Source organism: Syngnathus floridae, chromosome 10 (assembly GCF_059516105.1).
Source record: "Syngnathus floridae isolate MCC-2025c chromosome 10, RoL_Sflo_1.0, whole genome shotgun sequence".
Classification (NCBI taxonomy): domain Eukaryota; kingdom Metazoa; phylum Chordata; class Actinopteri; order Syngnathiformes; family Syngnathidae; genus Syngnathus; species Syngnathus floridae.
In genome coordinates this window covers 3,512,108-3,525,803 of record NC_142422.1, presented here as the reverse complement: position 1 = coordinate 3,525,803, position 13,696 = coordinate 3,512,108, and the positions used below count along the sequence as shown (strand labels likewise).

The window sequence follows — 13,696 nt, the reverse complement described above, 5'->3', positions numbered from 1 at the left end:
ATTAATTTACTTTTTTTAAATCAATGCATATGCCACAGAGTCAATTTATAGGCTTGATATTTATCCCGAGACATTTTCAACCGCTTGGTGAGCTGCGCGACGACCAATAAACAACAATATTACAAGCTCGTAATAAAATCACAGTCTTGTAACGTATTTATTCGCCATCCATTTGCTTGCGTGCCCGCAACCAGTACTTCCAAATATGTCTAAGTGCAAAAGGATAATCCTGTTCACGCCCCTTTGCATGTACTCTTTGTTGCCCTTCCCCGCTCACTGTGCGCGTACCTCACTCGCTTCCCATCTGTCGCTCCCTTGAAGATGGATGGCGGCGTGTCCGTCACCAGTAGTATCACACAATGAGAATGCATCGTCTGCTGTCGCCCGTAATAAATGCTTCTATCCGCGCGACTCTTCCCACTCATAATAGATGGCCCGTATCTCCACAGCTTCTGTTTATAAGATTATCGCAGCCCTCCGTCGTCCCCTAAACCCCGACAGGAGATGGAGAAATTACTTTATCGCTAGGGGGCCCCGAAAGTTATCATTTAGTGAGGGAATTTGAGGAGCGAAAGCTTTGTGAATTGGCAGCCACGCCGCCGCTCGTGCGCTTACGCGAGCGTGCGAGGAGAGGTTAAATTGGCGGCTGATTGCTCCGTTATGCTCTTTGAATGGCTGATGTGTTATTGAGAGAGGCCACCTGAAGGAAGGAGAACAAGATAAGCATCAAACACTTCTCCCTCGTCCTCACGCCGCATCTCCATTCATCACTTTTTATCTGGTGATTTATGTAAGCGAGTCATCGCGTGGACCTTCGCTTCACATCCCGATCGTTTTTGACTGGAGCGAGTTCTTAACATAATTATGTGAATAATCCAGGGTGATTAGCGGAGTAATATCGATATTACTCGAAAGTGTCAGTCCATAATCGACTGGCAAAATTTCACGAGTTGACCTTTAATGGGGAGATGATTCAATTTGGTTGAATATACTAAAAAGGGGACTGCAGGAGTTTTCTTCCATATAAAGTGCTGACGTTCCAGAATTCATTGTTCGTGTGATTTATGGTGGAAAAAGTCGGAAAAGTCTTTTACCTGCAATGATTTAACAGTTGTGGATATTTTTGGCTGCAGTAGTCGGTAGAAAAAAAAATGTAAAAAAAAATCTGTCCTTTTAGTGAGCTGCTCTTGCTTTTTAATCAGAGAAGAGCTTTTCATGTGATAAGCGAACGTCTAGCCCAACAAAACGAATCAGTCACCGCTCACCGTTGGGCAGCCATGCCAGTCATTATGAGTGCGTGCCTGCCCGGATGACATTTATTACTGTTGGTCACCGAGGGAGTCTGTTGACATTTGACCTCAGGCGTAACCACCTGACCTTAGCCCGACCTCGCTGTCTGGCTCGGCCGGCGGAGCAGAGGGTCTCATTGGCTCGCACCAATGACTGATGGCCCTCTTCTGCTCACTTGGCTAAAAGCCTCGACCCGTTCGCTCCAAAACAGGATGAGGAGACACGAGATGTGAACACCATGCTAAAACGGACATTTACAGGCTTTTGCGAGCGACCGCTAATTTATGAGCGTTACCAGACACTCAGTGCCAGTGAATGCAAAAGCTTGTTGAAATAAAACAGTCGTTTGTTTTGAGAGCAGAAGGCCAGCAGCTGACCAACCATGCGTTCACCATCGAGCACTTTTGGCCCACAAAAAAAAAAAAAACGATGACCAATATCTCATACTTGTCCAGCGTTCTGCCCAATGGCTCTAATTGGCCCACAACCTGAACACGGCTTAAATTGGCTGTTGGCCTCGGCTGTATGAGCAGAAGGGACACTTGGCTCTAGGCCATACCGCCTGCTCTGCTGCACTTGTCTATTAATGTCAACCTCTGTAGAGGTTTGCAGGAAATTCACGCAGAGAATTCAATGTTGGGAAAGAGTACTTGAGACATTAATGATATAGAGCCATTTCGTTAAGTACATAACACGATGCAATTATTGCTTCGGACAACAGTTAAATGAAATCAGCCTGTTCCGATAAAAGCACGTTAAGCAGACGAAGCCGCAAGCAGATTGCTTCTCTCCTACATCTCACATTATTTAACTACACATCACGCCAGTTAGTCTTTGTCCTTGACCTGACTGATGGAAGCTCCCTTTTCCACTTGCTGGAGTGGAGTGAAACTGGCAACTCACCTCATAAATCCTGCAAGGTGTCACCATGTTCTTTTTCCGTCTCAAAGTCTTTGCTAGCCTCGGGCCAGACTGGCTAAACTAACATGGTGGGCAGTGAGGCGCTTGTATTTGACGTCCTACGCCTCCGAAAACTTTTTAGCTTCTACTTATTATTACAGTACTTTATTCCCTTTTTTTTTTGTCTGGGTAAGTGTGTTTTTTTTACATGCGTTGATAGATTATTTTTTCAAAAATCCAGGTTTAGTCTTTTGCATTAGGAACTGGAGGAATCGTTTAACAAAGCAAAATATTGCATTTTCTTAAAATGGCCGTGATCACTGAAAATATTCAATTCAAGCATAGTAGTGTGACCATGTGAAGAAACTATACAGTAACATGGGGCAGAGTACAGATCCCTGTGGAACTCCATATTTGATGACCTCAAAATTTAAAATATAGAGAAGGATGTGTTAGAGGCATGCAATTTTTAAAACTTTGAGTTGCCCTTGCTGCGGCTGGCACCCATTAAACATTAAGAATATATAATTACTTTAAAGATGAACTTTTTAATATGCAGTATGTTTCATTTATTAAAGAACACTGTGAAATCATCCATAAGTGCAATGTCTCCTATGATGACATTATCTTGACTGGGCACGTGTCAAGCCCTTCATAAGTTTTTTTTTTTTTCTCCATCGTGTACAAAAAAAAAAAAAAGTATTTCCGTTCCAGTGTGCTCAACAGGTGGTAGTTTTGGTCTTCTGAAAACAGCACAGCTGCAGCTCTTTTCTCTCTAAGACGCTCGCGAGCCAGCGTAATGAAACATCTGCGTGAAGCATTGCAGGGAAGCCCTGCCTCCTTGCCATCCCGGCATTTCCCCGGTGAATGACGCTCTTTCAGGCAGAAATCACTCTTCCAAGCGGCCGTGCATTCTCAAGTGCTCCCCTGATCAAGGTCATTGTGCCGCCGTTACGAAGGCCGCCTCAGCCTCCACACGGCGAGCCGAGCGCTCTCCGGCCTCGAGACGGCAGTAAATTGAAGGCATGTTGGCGTCGCTTTTCAAGGAAGGAAAACTTTTAGTCTCTGTTAAGCGCTTATATTGAGCGTTATGCTTTTAATGCCCTGCCAGAACGCCACGAGTGTCCCATTCCATGCAGCGGTAACGCTGCCAGGGGACCCGCCATCGCCAGATGCGCTTTCATAAAAACAACTTGTGTGATGTCTCTTAATCCGTGGGAACTTCAATGACTTTTTTTTTTTTTTTTAAGGTGAACTATAATCACTGGCCAATAGTCTTTCTTTCTATTCTGTTCATACCCGTGCCAGTTATTTGGGCTCAGCTGCAAATTGATTTATGACCGAGACAACTTTGATACATTTTGATCAATTTCATCATGGATGCCCCCCAGAATTTAATTATTATTTTATTATTTACATTTCATTCCATCCATACAGTATGATTCTCTTCTTGCTCTATTTTACATATTGGAGCATGTGGTGAGCACGTCTGCCTCACAGGCAAAGGATCCATTTTTTTGTTTTGTTTTTTTAAATCTCATCTACGGATAACCTGGCCCATCTGTCCATTTTTTTTTTAAATCAAATGACTGTTTATCTTTAAAAGACTACAATTGACTAACAACTCGATGATATTTGATTTTACTTTCAAATGATGGGTGTTAGTAATAATTTTGATAGGCTAAAATTGTATCTGTCTCTTTTTGTTGTTCCTCAGAATATCTCAGCAAAAAAAAAAATGGAGGACAGATTGCAGTGTGCGACTTGCTCTTGTCATTTCCTGTAAGTATCTTTAGGTTTTCACAATATTTTAGAATCAAATGAAATAGCTTATTTGTCAGCTGTGTATCACACACAAAAAATCTTTTTTTTTTTTTATATGTAGTATATTTGCGTGTGCTGCTTCCCTGAATTGATGGATTACCTTGGTCCTCGCATGTGCACACAAACACACCTCCAAGCATGTAACCGAGACAGGAACACAGGTGTGAGATGTAGGCTGTGATTATGTTTGTAATGAACACATAAACCCATGTGTGTGTCCGTGTGTGTGTGTGTGTTGAAGCATGCGGGGGTGGTAGTTGTCTGTGTGTTTTGAGAGAACCCCCTTTGCGTCTCAACATGCTCCTGCACTCTCTCTCCTATATACCCCAGATGGTGTTGGTGACTCACTGACACACACACACACACACACACACACACACACATAGACGACCAGGCAGACATACAGTTTAGTAAGCAGCACGTTGCAGTGATGTGAATGCTTACAGATCGGTGACAGGATTTGATTAATTACGCCTGATGACTGGAGCAGTTTTGCATTTGGTGTTGAACAAAATGCAAGATGGCAGATCTTGAATGGGAGTCATTTTTGTTCCGGTTTAATCAACTCAACACTGACTCACCAGTTAAAGCCAGGGTAGACATGGACGTTATTAGTCGTCGATGGAATTTGGGCTGCTGGGCCCTGTTTGTGCACAAAGAGGAATTGAATTAGAAAGTGTGAGGTAAAGTGGAAATATTATTTGACAACATCGTGGCAAGGAGAAGTAACTGTGTGCACTCTGAGTAGAATGAGGCTGTTGAAAGGAATGAATGGCTGAAGACATCTTGAGCATTGTTTATGAACACAAACGGTGCAGCAACACATGTAGACCGACAATATATTTTTTTTATCCCCAGCAAAAAAAAACAAGCCATCATATATTGTGCTGTTTATTTACTCTGCCCAGACAGCGTGAAACCAACAATAGAAACTAGCCAATGGAAAGGAACGCTTTTAACAAGCAATCGCCTATAACGCTTCCCGTTTGGCTCGCGAGCTTCTCGGGGTATTAGAGAGCAGCAAGTCTGACGGTAAGAAACTTCCTCCCTCCAATATATTTCACCGCAAACCCAACAATTGCGCTCAAAGTAAGAATTACCGCCGCCTCTATTTGTTGCTCCGAGTGAGTAAATGGCTCCCCAAAGGCCGAGCGAAGCGACTGGCGAGACAATGGAGTATTTTACAACTCCCTCCAGCCATCGGCACGGCTATTTCTAAAGCAGTGGCCGCCACTTTAGGCCACCGGCTCCCACGTGGCTTGGTGGGCGGATATGGACGGACAAGGCAATTACAGTGTAATGCCATTTCTCCCCCCCCCCCCTTCTTTACACACGCGCGCTTACATGCATTCTAATCGCTCGACTCTTGTAGCGCAAACACATACGCTGGCCTTTGTCTCAGCTTAATCTGTCGTGTCATTAACCACACGTAATTAACTAAACGCATTATTTACCGTTGGATATTTTAAGCCTTTTGATTGGCCAGCCCACCTTAGCATTAAACTCCTCCAGTCCAACGAGGGCTTTAACGTGAAATGATTGTTTCTTAGATTTAAAAATGGTGAGTAAAGATGACATTGTGGCTGTCGGGGGGCTTTCTGGGTGAGTATCTGTGGGTGGTTTAGATCATCCCCGGACCCCTGCTGCTGCAGACTGCAGCCTGATAATGATTGTGTTGAATAGCTGCATGATTATACCTCTTTCTGGGATCTGTGGGCCCCTCGCCTCCCCTCTGCTTTTTGTCTCTGTGGAACTCTTTCTTTCATTTGTTCTCCTGTTTTTTTTAATGTTTCTTCTCTCAGTTGGACTCCCAATCATCCGCATCTTCAGACTTGAACTGCACTTTACGGCTGGATTTACACTGCGGGTCTTTTTCCGTAGTCGAGTCGGTTTATGTTGACTGTCGACCACAAGTGCCTCATTTGGGATATCACGACGTTTACTGTTTAACTATAAAAACCTGGCTTGCGTGGCAATTTATTGATTTATTTTTTAAGAATTAATGTAGAAGTACAAATTTTGTAGATTGTGTAAATGGCAAACAACATATTTTGCCTTACATCAATCACACAACACACATTTATTGAAATTAGTCAAATATGCTTTACAAGAAGGTTGTAAAAAATAAAATTAAATCAAAATATATGAAATCACCTTTTGATAATCTGCTTGCAGTAGCTGATTTGACAACTTTGGCCAGAAAAGTAATATTCAATAACACAAATCAAAACCCTGTCCGCCTTCACTTGCCTAAATATATGGACTTGATTCTTTATTTCTCGCAAGTTGACCTTGTTATGGCTTATAAGACGATGATAGATCCTGTTAGGTGAGCTCTGCTTTAACAAATGCATGCTGCACGCTGTGGTAAAGCCCCTCACCTGATTGGACCTTCATTGTCCTTTGTCTAATGTCTGCTGTAACCTTCTATTGTGGCTCCATGATCTAATGCCTCACACACACACACACACATGCACACACGCAGGTTTTGATCACGGGTTTTGTATACCAATGCTGCTTTCTACACACGGTCCTGCATAATGCATGCTACGGTATTGAAATAAGCTAATGCTAATCTTACAGCATGGCATTATTAGCCGCTAATGTATTCGGGGACACTATGAGCTGCTAACACTAATGCCCGGCCACTATTAATGCTTAATGCTAATGCAGTAACAGTGAGAATCCTGAGCCAGCCCGCCCATCCAGGATTACGTGAAGCTTTATAATCCCTTGTTAGCAAGCGGCGGAGGCATACATCACACCTCCAAGATAATCTGTGTGACAGCTACACACCTCGACGTGTCCTCATCTACTTCTCTAATCTACTCCTTCGGGATGGGGAGATGCTCCGTCAGCTACTTTGCTCATGATATGTACATACCAAGTTTCATTGAAACTACTGCGTGCTGTGTTTTTTTGCCAGAAGGCTCTTAGAGAGGCAACACGTACTTGACGTTTGGGTGGCGATTACTGTAAATTCTCTGAAGTGTTTTAGTGTGGTCAAAGAGAAATGGAGCCTTTCATTACTGGGTTATATTGAACAGAGCTCATTTATGTAGCTACACCATGTTCCTGTGCGGTTTATCCGTGTAGTAAATCTAACCTCAATATAAGAGCGGTTTCATAACTAGACTTGATCATAAGAATAGATTAAAAAAATGGGAAAAGGGGTTTAGCGCCATCGTATTGGTTTATTTGTTCATTTAGCACAGCAGTCAATTTATAAGGCCCAAACATTTTTTTGATTGCTCAATCGTATGTCTGTGTAGCGCTAGCAGGCCGCTTTCTGATTCACAGATGATGTAAGGACTGAGTAATTATAATTTTTCTGTTTTTTTTTTTTTTTTTATTATTGTGACTCAAACAACAAAATAAGATCATAAATACCATTCGCTAAAACTTTAACTTTGTAGCGCCATGATTATATTGACTCAAATGGCAAAAACAAAAGCTTCAAAATCAAATCAATACAGCAAATTATTTCAATTGGTTAACAAAGTTCTATAATAATGTTGCGTATTTTAGCTAAATAGCAACATGCTAATTCCAAAAAGATTTTTTTACACAGGCCACCAAACATGATTTTACTGGTAAGAATCTCCAATTATTTTTTTCCCCAGCTTTATTAAGACTTTCTTTTTCATGTGTGTAAAATAAAAATAATTCCTTTATCTACATCCATAAACTAGTAAGCTAAACTTATAGTATGTGACTAGACGCAAACGCAGTTTTCTGAGCCACGATAACAAATCGGTGCATGGAAAGCTGAGGAGGGTGATAGGAAGGGAGGGGAGGGGAGGGAGGAGAGGTGAAAGAGGGGTGATGCTAGGGATGAGAGGAGGTAAAAAGGAGGGAGAGGCGAGATAATGTACTGTAGGCTGATTAATGTCAAAGGCACTGAGTGCTGAATACTTATGAAGCCGATGTCAATGGAGCTTTCCCCCCGCAAGGTTACACCGGGGAAGGCTTGCGAGGGAAGGTGCAATCCGAAACAGAAAGAAGGCGATGCGGAAATGACCATGGCGGGCATCCTTGGTGTTCCCGGCCGACATACGTCACAAAGACAGACAGACAATAAAAGCAAAGACAAGCAAGTGATGTTGAAAATCCCAGCACACAGCTGCTCAAGTGCTCCATCCATTGTCTTCATGTAGTAATGTCTTCCGTCAAGGATATTTTTAGGTGTCAGCAGAATGATGTAAACAGGACATCATTTATGTCAAGAAATTCTTTGGAAGGGCCAAGAAAAAATCCATTCAATGTCAATTGATCGTACAGTTGAGAAGGTTCAATTTAAGAACACACATGTTAGCATGAATGACATGGATATGAACTCATTCACTGCCAGTTAATATATTTGACGTCTATGGCACGAAATGAGTTAATTTGAAAATGAACAATTCCTAAAAGGAGGAAAGAAGCAGAACCGCATTCTCATGAGTTAGAGCCTAGCCCATCTGAAGACTCATAAATACTGTTATCCCCACAGTTCGATTTAAAAAAAAAAAAAAAACTCTCTTGCGGTAGTCTGTGCTTTTTGTATGTACGTTACGTCTCCACTGAAAGGCATGTGTCTTTTTTCGGAGCCCGGGCAGGACAACGTAGCTCGGGGCGATACAACACTGTATGCAGCTTTGCGCCGCTTCTGAAGCTTCTTACTTTACACAGAGTGAGCAGGAATAGCAAACTGTGCCAGCGAGACGTTTTTGGATGTTTGAGTGAACCCTGCATCACCTGAGATCAAACGGTACCCATGTGTCAGCAGTTTTCAAAAGCTCTGTTGCTCTATCCAAATAAAGACATGTGTGTGTGTGCGTGCTTATCCATGTGTGTGTGTCCGTAAATAAAAAAAAAAAAACATGAAACCTGTGGACTGAGTCAATGCGTGCCTGAAAAATAAGCGAGAACGGCTCACAAGGTTCATCAGTCAACACGGAAAGGGCATCTGCCGTTCTCTGTGTCAAATCAGGACAAGAGCAAAAAAAAATGAACTGATGACTTAGAGGCAACAAAAAAACATGACCTTTCAACTTTGACCTCTCATCTAATGATCGATCCAGAGCAGATGTTGCGCAAGCATGAAAGAACTAGATTTACTATGAAATGTTAAACAGTGATTTTTTTATTTTGGCTCAAGAAATGTCCATCTTTTTTTTTACAGATTTTCCATGATCATCACGGATGATGTCATCATCACACCAGATACATTAGCACCCGATCCACACGAGCACAGCAGTCCACCAGCTACAGGTGCGCCTTTGTGACAGCTTCTCAATGTTCCGATGACATTGCGAGATAAAACGAGGCTCCGCTGACATTGCTAGTCATCTCACATCTTCTCTTTTGGTATCTCTCCTCTACTGTCCTCCTCCTCACCACTCCTCTAATCGCTCACTCTATTAGTAGTCTATTTACAGCCTATTGAGTTTAGAGCCTGGCAACATTTACTGCTCTCCAGAGTTTTATCAAACCATTGATAAACTACAACACACATATTTGCGTTCAGGCATAGGAATCGAATGTACAGGATGTGTTTGCAGTGCAATCGCGTTGAAGAGCTTGGTAAGTGCGTCGTATGTGCCGGGCTAAGTTGTGGGTCTACTGTATGTAAGCGTGTGTGTGTGTGTTGACGCTTGCATTTGTGCGTGTGTCAGTGCACACGGGTATATGTTATCAGCCGTGTCCCAGTGTGCTCGCCGAGGGCCAGTCTATTTAGTGTTCATAACAAAGCCTTTTACTCAGGCTCCAATCAGGATTAAACCCTTATCAGCGCACACAGACCACAGGACACAGCCAGCGAGCGCCCGTGTGTGCGTGGATGTCTACGTGTGCGTGTGTAACTGGGGGGGGGGTGCTTGCGGGTGTGTAAGGGATTATTTAGCATGTTTGGCTTGTATCGTTTTTTTTTTTTTTATCCGTTTGTTTATAGTTTTTATTTCTTAATTTGACCATTTGATGCAAATGTTCACACATGCAGGTAGTGTGTGTGTTTTTGTCTTGTTGCAACAGTGTGTGTCAGCAGAGGGGAAATTGTGAAGCGGTATTAAATGCAGATCCAAAGCTGTAACCCCCCAACACCCCCCTGTGGGTTAGATAATTATCATCACTGTATGTGAGATTGTTTATTTGAGTGCGCTATGAATCATATCTTTGCCTCATTGAACCTTTTGCACAGTGAGGTGAAGAGGTGGAAGCAGGAAAGGAAGGATGGAGGAGGGAAACGATGAAAAAGTGAGCGGTAAAGTGAGGAAGGGACGAAGCAAAGTAGGAAGGTGAGATGGGAAAAAAAATGGAGTAAGAAGGCAATGAAAAGCGAAAGGCGGACAAAAGAGTCAAGAGAATGAATAAACAAGGATGGAGAGAATGAAAGAATTTCCAAAGGTGGTAAATAAAGGAAGTAAGTGGGGATGATTAGGAAGGAGAGAAAGAAAATTAAAAATAATAATGTCGAAGGAAGGAAGGGGAAAGAACTGGAGTAGGAGGAACGAATTAAAGATAAGGATAGAAAGACAGAAATGTAAACAAAAACAGGAAAAGAAAGGAATGAGTGAAGAAATAGGAAAGAAAGAGCAAAATCAGTAAAGGAAAGAAATTGTTGATTTTCCCAAATGTAGTAGTTCTAGTCATAGTAGTATGTAGTAGTACATAAAGATGAGCAAAGTTTAGCATGTTAAGTTGACCCCGGTCACAACCACACAGAGTCCCAACCATCTTTGTTCCTATTTTTCCTGCTTCAAACTCGAAGAGCAGCTCCGATTGGCTGCTTCGGCCTCTTTATGTCATGGCGTATACGGCGAACCTTTGTTGTTATGATAACAGCGTGTCTAATTATGCAAATTGGCCTCATTCATATTAATGAGCCACGCCGCCGCCAGGGAGGAGTCACCACAACAGACACAACAATGAGCTGGCAAAATGAAGACCACACTGAATCTATGAATACAAAGCGGGAGGCCACGTCCATCTGTCTACTGTAACGCGTGTCACCCAAAATCATACATACTCGTCTTCATTAGTCTAAACGATGTTCCTCACGAAGAATATTACCTCTGTTCATCAAAGTTATGCCAAAAAAATGGACTTTTTGGAGACAATTCAATTCATAATAATGTGGTGGGTCAACAGAAATTATTTTTTGAAAAAGACATTATTGAACTCAATCGATGAATGATGAAGTAAATCAATCAGTGTCTCTTCTCAGCAGTCACGACAGGAGCTTCCCCATGAGAAACGATGACGAAAATTTCACATGACACGTCCGTGTCGGCTCACGCTACCTGACGAACAGTAAAGCTACATCAAAAGTGAGCCGCCCATCGCTCGACATTTGGATAGAGGCTGGAAATTAGGCTGAAGTGAATCCATGAATAAATATGACAGTCCTCAGAGGATCATTAACACCATTCTGCCTGCTCACAACCACTACGCTATGCTAATGCTTCTAACCGAGTAACCTGCCTCCAGATTTGATATATTCACTATGACAAAAAATCACGTGCGTGTCAAGAAGCACTTCGAGAGCAAATGTCTTGAAAAAAAAATTGAGGATTTGCTATGAAAAAGTTTTAATGGTATGGCGCTGACCCGCATTAGCACATCTTTTAAAAATATTATTGTTGCACACTTCACATAAGAATAACTTTTCACACAAATCTGCAGAGCGGAAGTTGAACTTTTCCTCCGAGAAGAACTTATTATCAGCTGTGAATGTGTGCCTGTTTGTTCTAATGAGCATCTGTCAGTACAGACCCAATAACCATGGTAACACCCTGGGGTTATTTTCAGCCCGTTGTTAGAGCAGCTGTAGGGCTGTTAAGCAAGGTCAACATCTGGAGTTAAAAGAGTAACTCTCACAACCGGCAACACTTTTATCTCGCTGGTCATTAAATTCTTCTCTCCGTCCAGCAACACAATTTGCTGATTTCTGATAAAAGGTCAGTCAGGCTGAGCTGAGCTCGAACTGTTACTTAACTGTTCTAGTTTTCAGGTGCACCGCAACAGTTGCTAACATCGGCGTCAACATTCGACTTTGAAAATGTGTTGTGCAATAAAAAATGGCAGGAAAAGCCTACTAGAACATCTAAGTTGTATTCGGGGTTAATCAGAGGCATTTTAAATGGTAGTAGGTGCGCACTGACAATCGTTTAATGCGAGTCCAAGTGTGATTGGTGAATTCTGACCTCCCTCGGTATAGGGGGGTGCACACTTGTGCAACCAGATACTTAGTTGTTTATTTTTATTTCCTCTCTTTCTTTTTTCCAATTGAGTTACAGAGTTTGATGGTTAGAAACATTCTTTTTTTTTTTTTAGATCACATAAATCTGGCCTAAATAGGGGTGTGTAGACTTTTTATATCCTCTATAAAGATGTTAAGTGAGAAACATAAAAAAGAATTTTTGCTTCATCCATTCCCCAAATTGTGTACGTATTTCCTACAGATACATTATGTCAATAAAATATGCACGCTAATATTGACAGTAAAATATACTTGACAACAAAAAAATGTGGGGGGGCGGAGCTTGACTTTCAGGAAGCAGATTATTTTCTAGGTGAAGGTGTGTCCTCTGAAGTGATGGATAAAAGTGTGAGGAATTTGCAGTAGTAGATTTTTTGATGTGTTCATGGGTGTAAATGTGCTACTTTACGGTTATAGTGGCACATTAGAGTGAACAACACAAAACATCTGTCAGATGGAAACATCACAAGGGACACTGTGTGTGTGTGTACGTGTGTGTGTGTCGGCCCCCAAAGGTACGTACGTCATTCGGAGTGTACGTTTGAGAGGCACGGGAAGGTCACCTGACGTGCACGGCTCAGCGTAACAGCGTCCGGCGAGCGTGCGCGAGCGAGCAGCCAAGCACCAGCAGTCTCTCAAGGACAACAAAGTGCTTATCCGTCAGAAAAAAATAGGTAGTGTGAAGACACACACACACACACACACACACACACACCTCAGTGACACACTGACATGTCGCTGTATGGTGTAAAACAAACCTTTTAGGTTTAATGCACAAAAGTGAATTACGCCACTTTGTTGATCTTGTCTCATTCTCACTCTTCTCAGTTGTTGCTGAAAGGTGTTTTTTTAAAGGCGTCGGAGGCTAGTCGAGGTGTCAGAAATAATCTATTAATCGACGAGAAATCGATTATCAAGTTAACGCTGTTTTTTAACAATCGAGTAATTATTTTTTTTTTTTTAAAGATTGTCCAAACTTTCTGATTTCCGCCTCTGAAAAGTAATAGTTCTCTAGTCGTACATAAAAGCTAATTTATCTTTTGCGTTTAATCAAAATAAGACATTTGCAAACATCTTACTTTACTTTTGGAAAGTAATCTTTTGTGATATTGCTCATCTGTTGCTTAGCTGTTTTTTTCCCAATTACTAAAGAATACCATGGAACCCAAAAGTATTTGGTTAATAAACTGTAATCATTTAAAAAACAATTAGATAACATTTTAGCATTTTTTCGATTAATCGGTAGAATAATCGATTATAAAATATTAAAAAATTTAATTTTTTAACATTGATGTTTTTTTTAATTACTTTTGGCGGAGTGCCAGGAATCAGTTAAGCAATATGCAACTGGACAAGAAAAAAAATTTGCACTCAAGTGGCACCATTTCCATTTGGACATTCGAACAAGCGGAACCGATTGTATCCACCCTAAGCCGCCAATGG

At 41.8% G+C, this 13,696-nt stretch overlaps 1 long non-coding RNA gene across 5 annotated transcripts in view; it reads left to right on the top strand.

Annotated features, from left to right (window-relative positions):
• Positions 1-13,696, top strand: part of LOC148391901 (uncharacterized) — an 84,186-nt gene that overhangs the window by 63,069 nt on the left and 7,421 nt on the right. The window contains exons 6-9 of one of the 5 annotated variants that reach the window (XR_015860713.1): positions 3,908-3,972; positions 4,927-5,046; positions 9,179-9,267; positions 12,769-12,927. This is a non-coding gene — a long non-coding RNA (uncharacterized LOC148391901). Of the gene's footprint in view, positions 1-3,907; positions 3,973-4,922; positions 5,047-9,178; positions 9,268-12,768; positions 12,928-13,696 lie in introns of all 5 variants that reach the window. The other 4 variants (XR_015860709.1, XR_015860711.1, XR_015860710.1 and 1 more) reach the window with 4 other exon arrangements.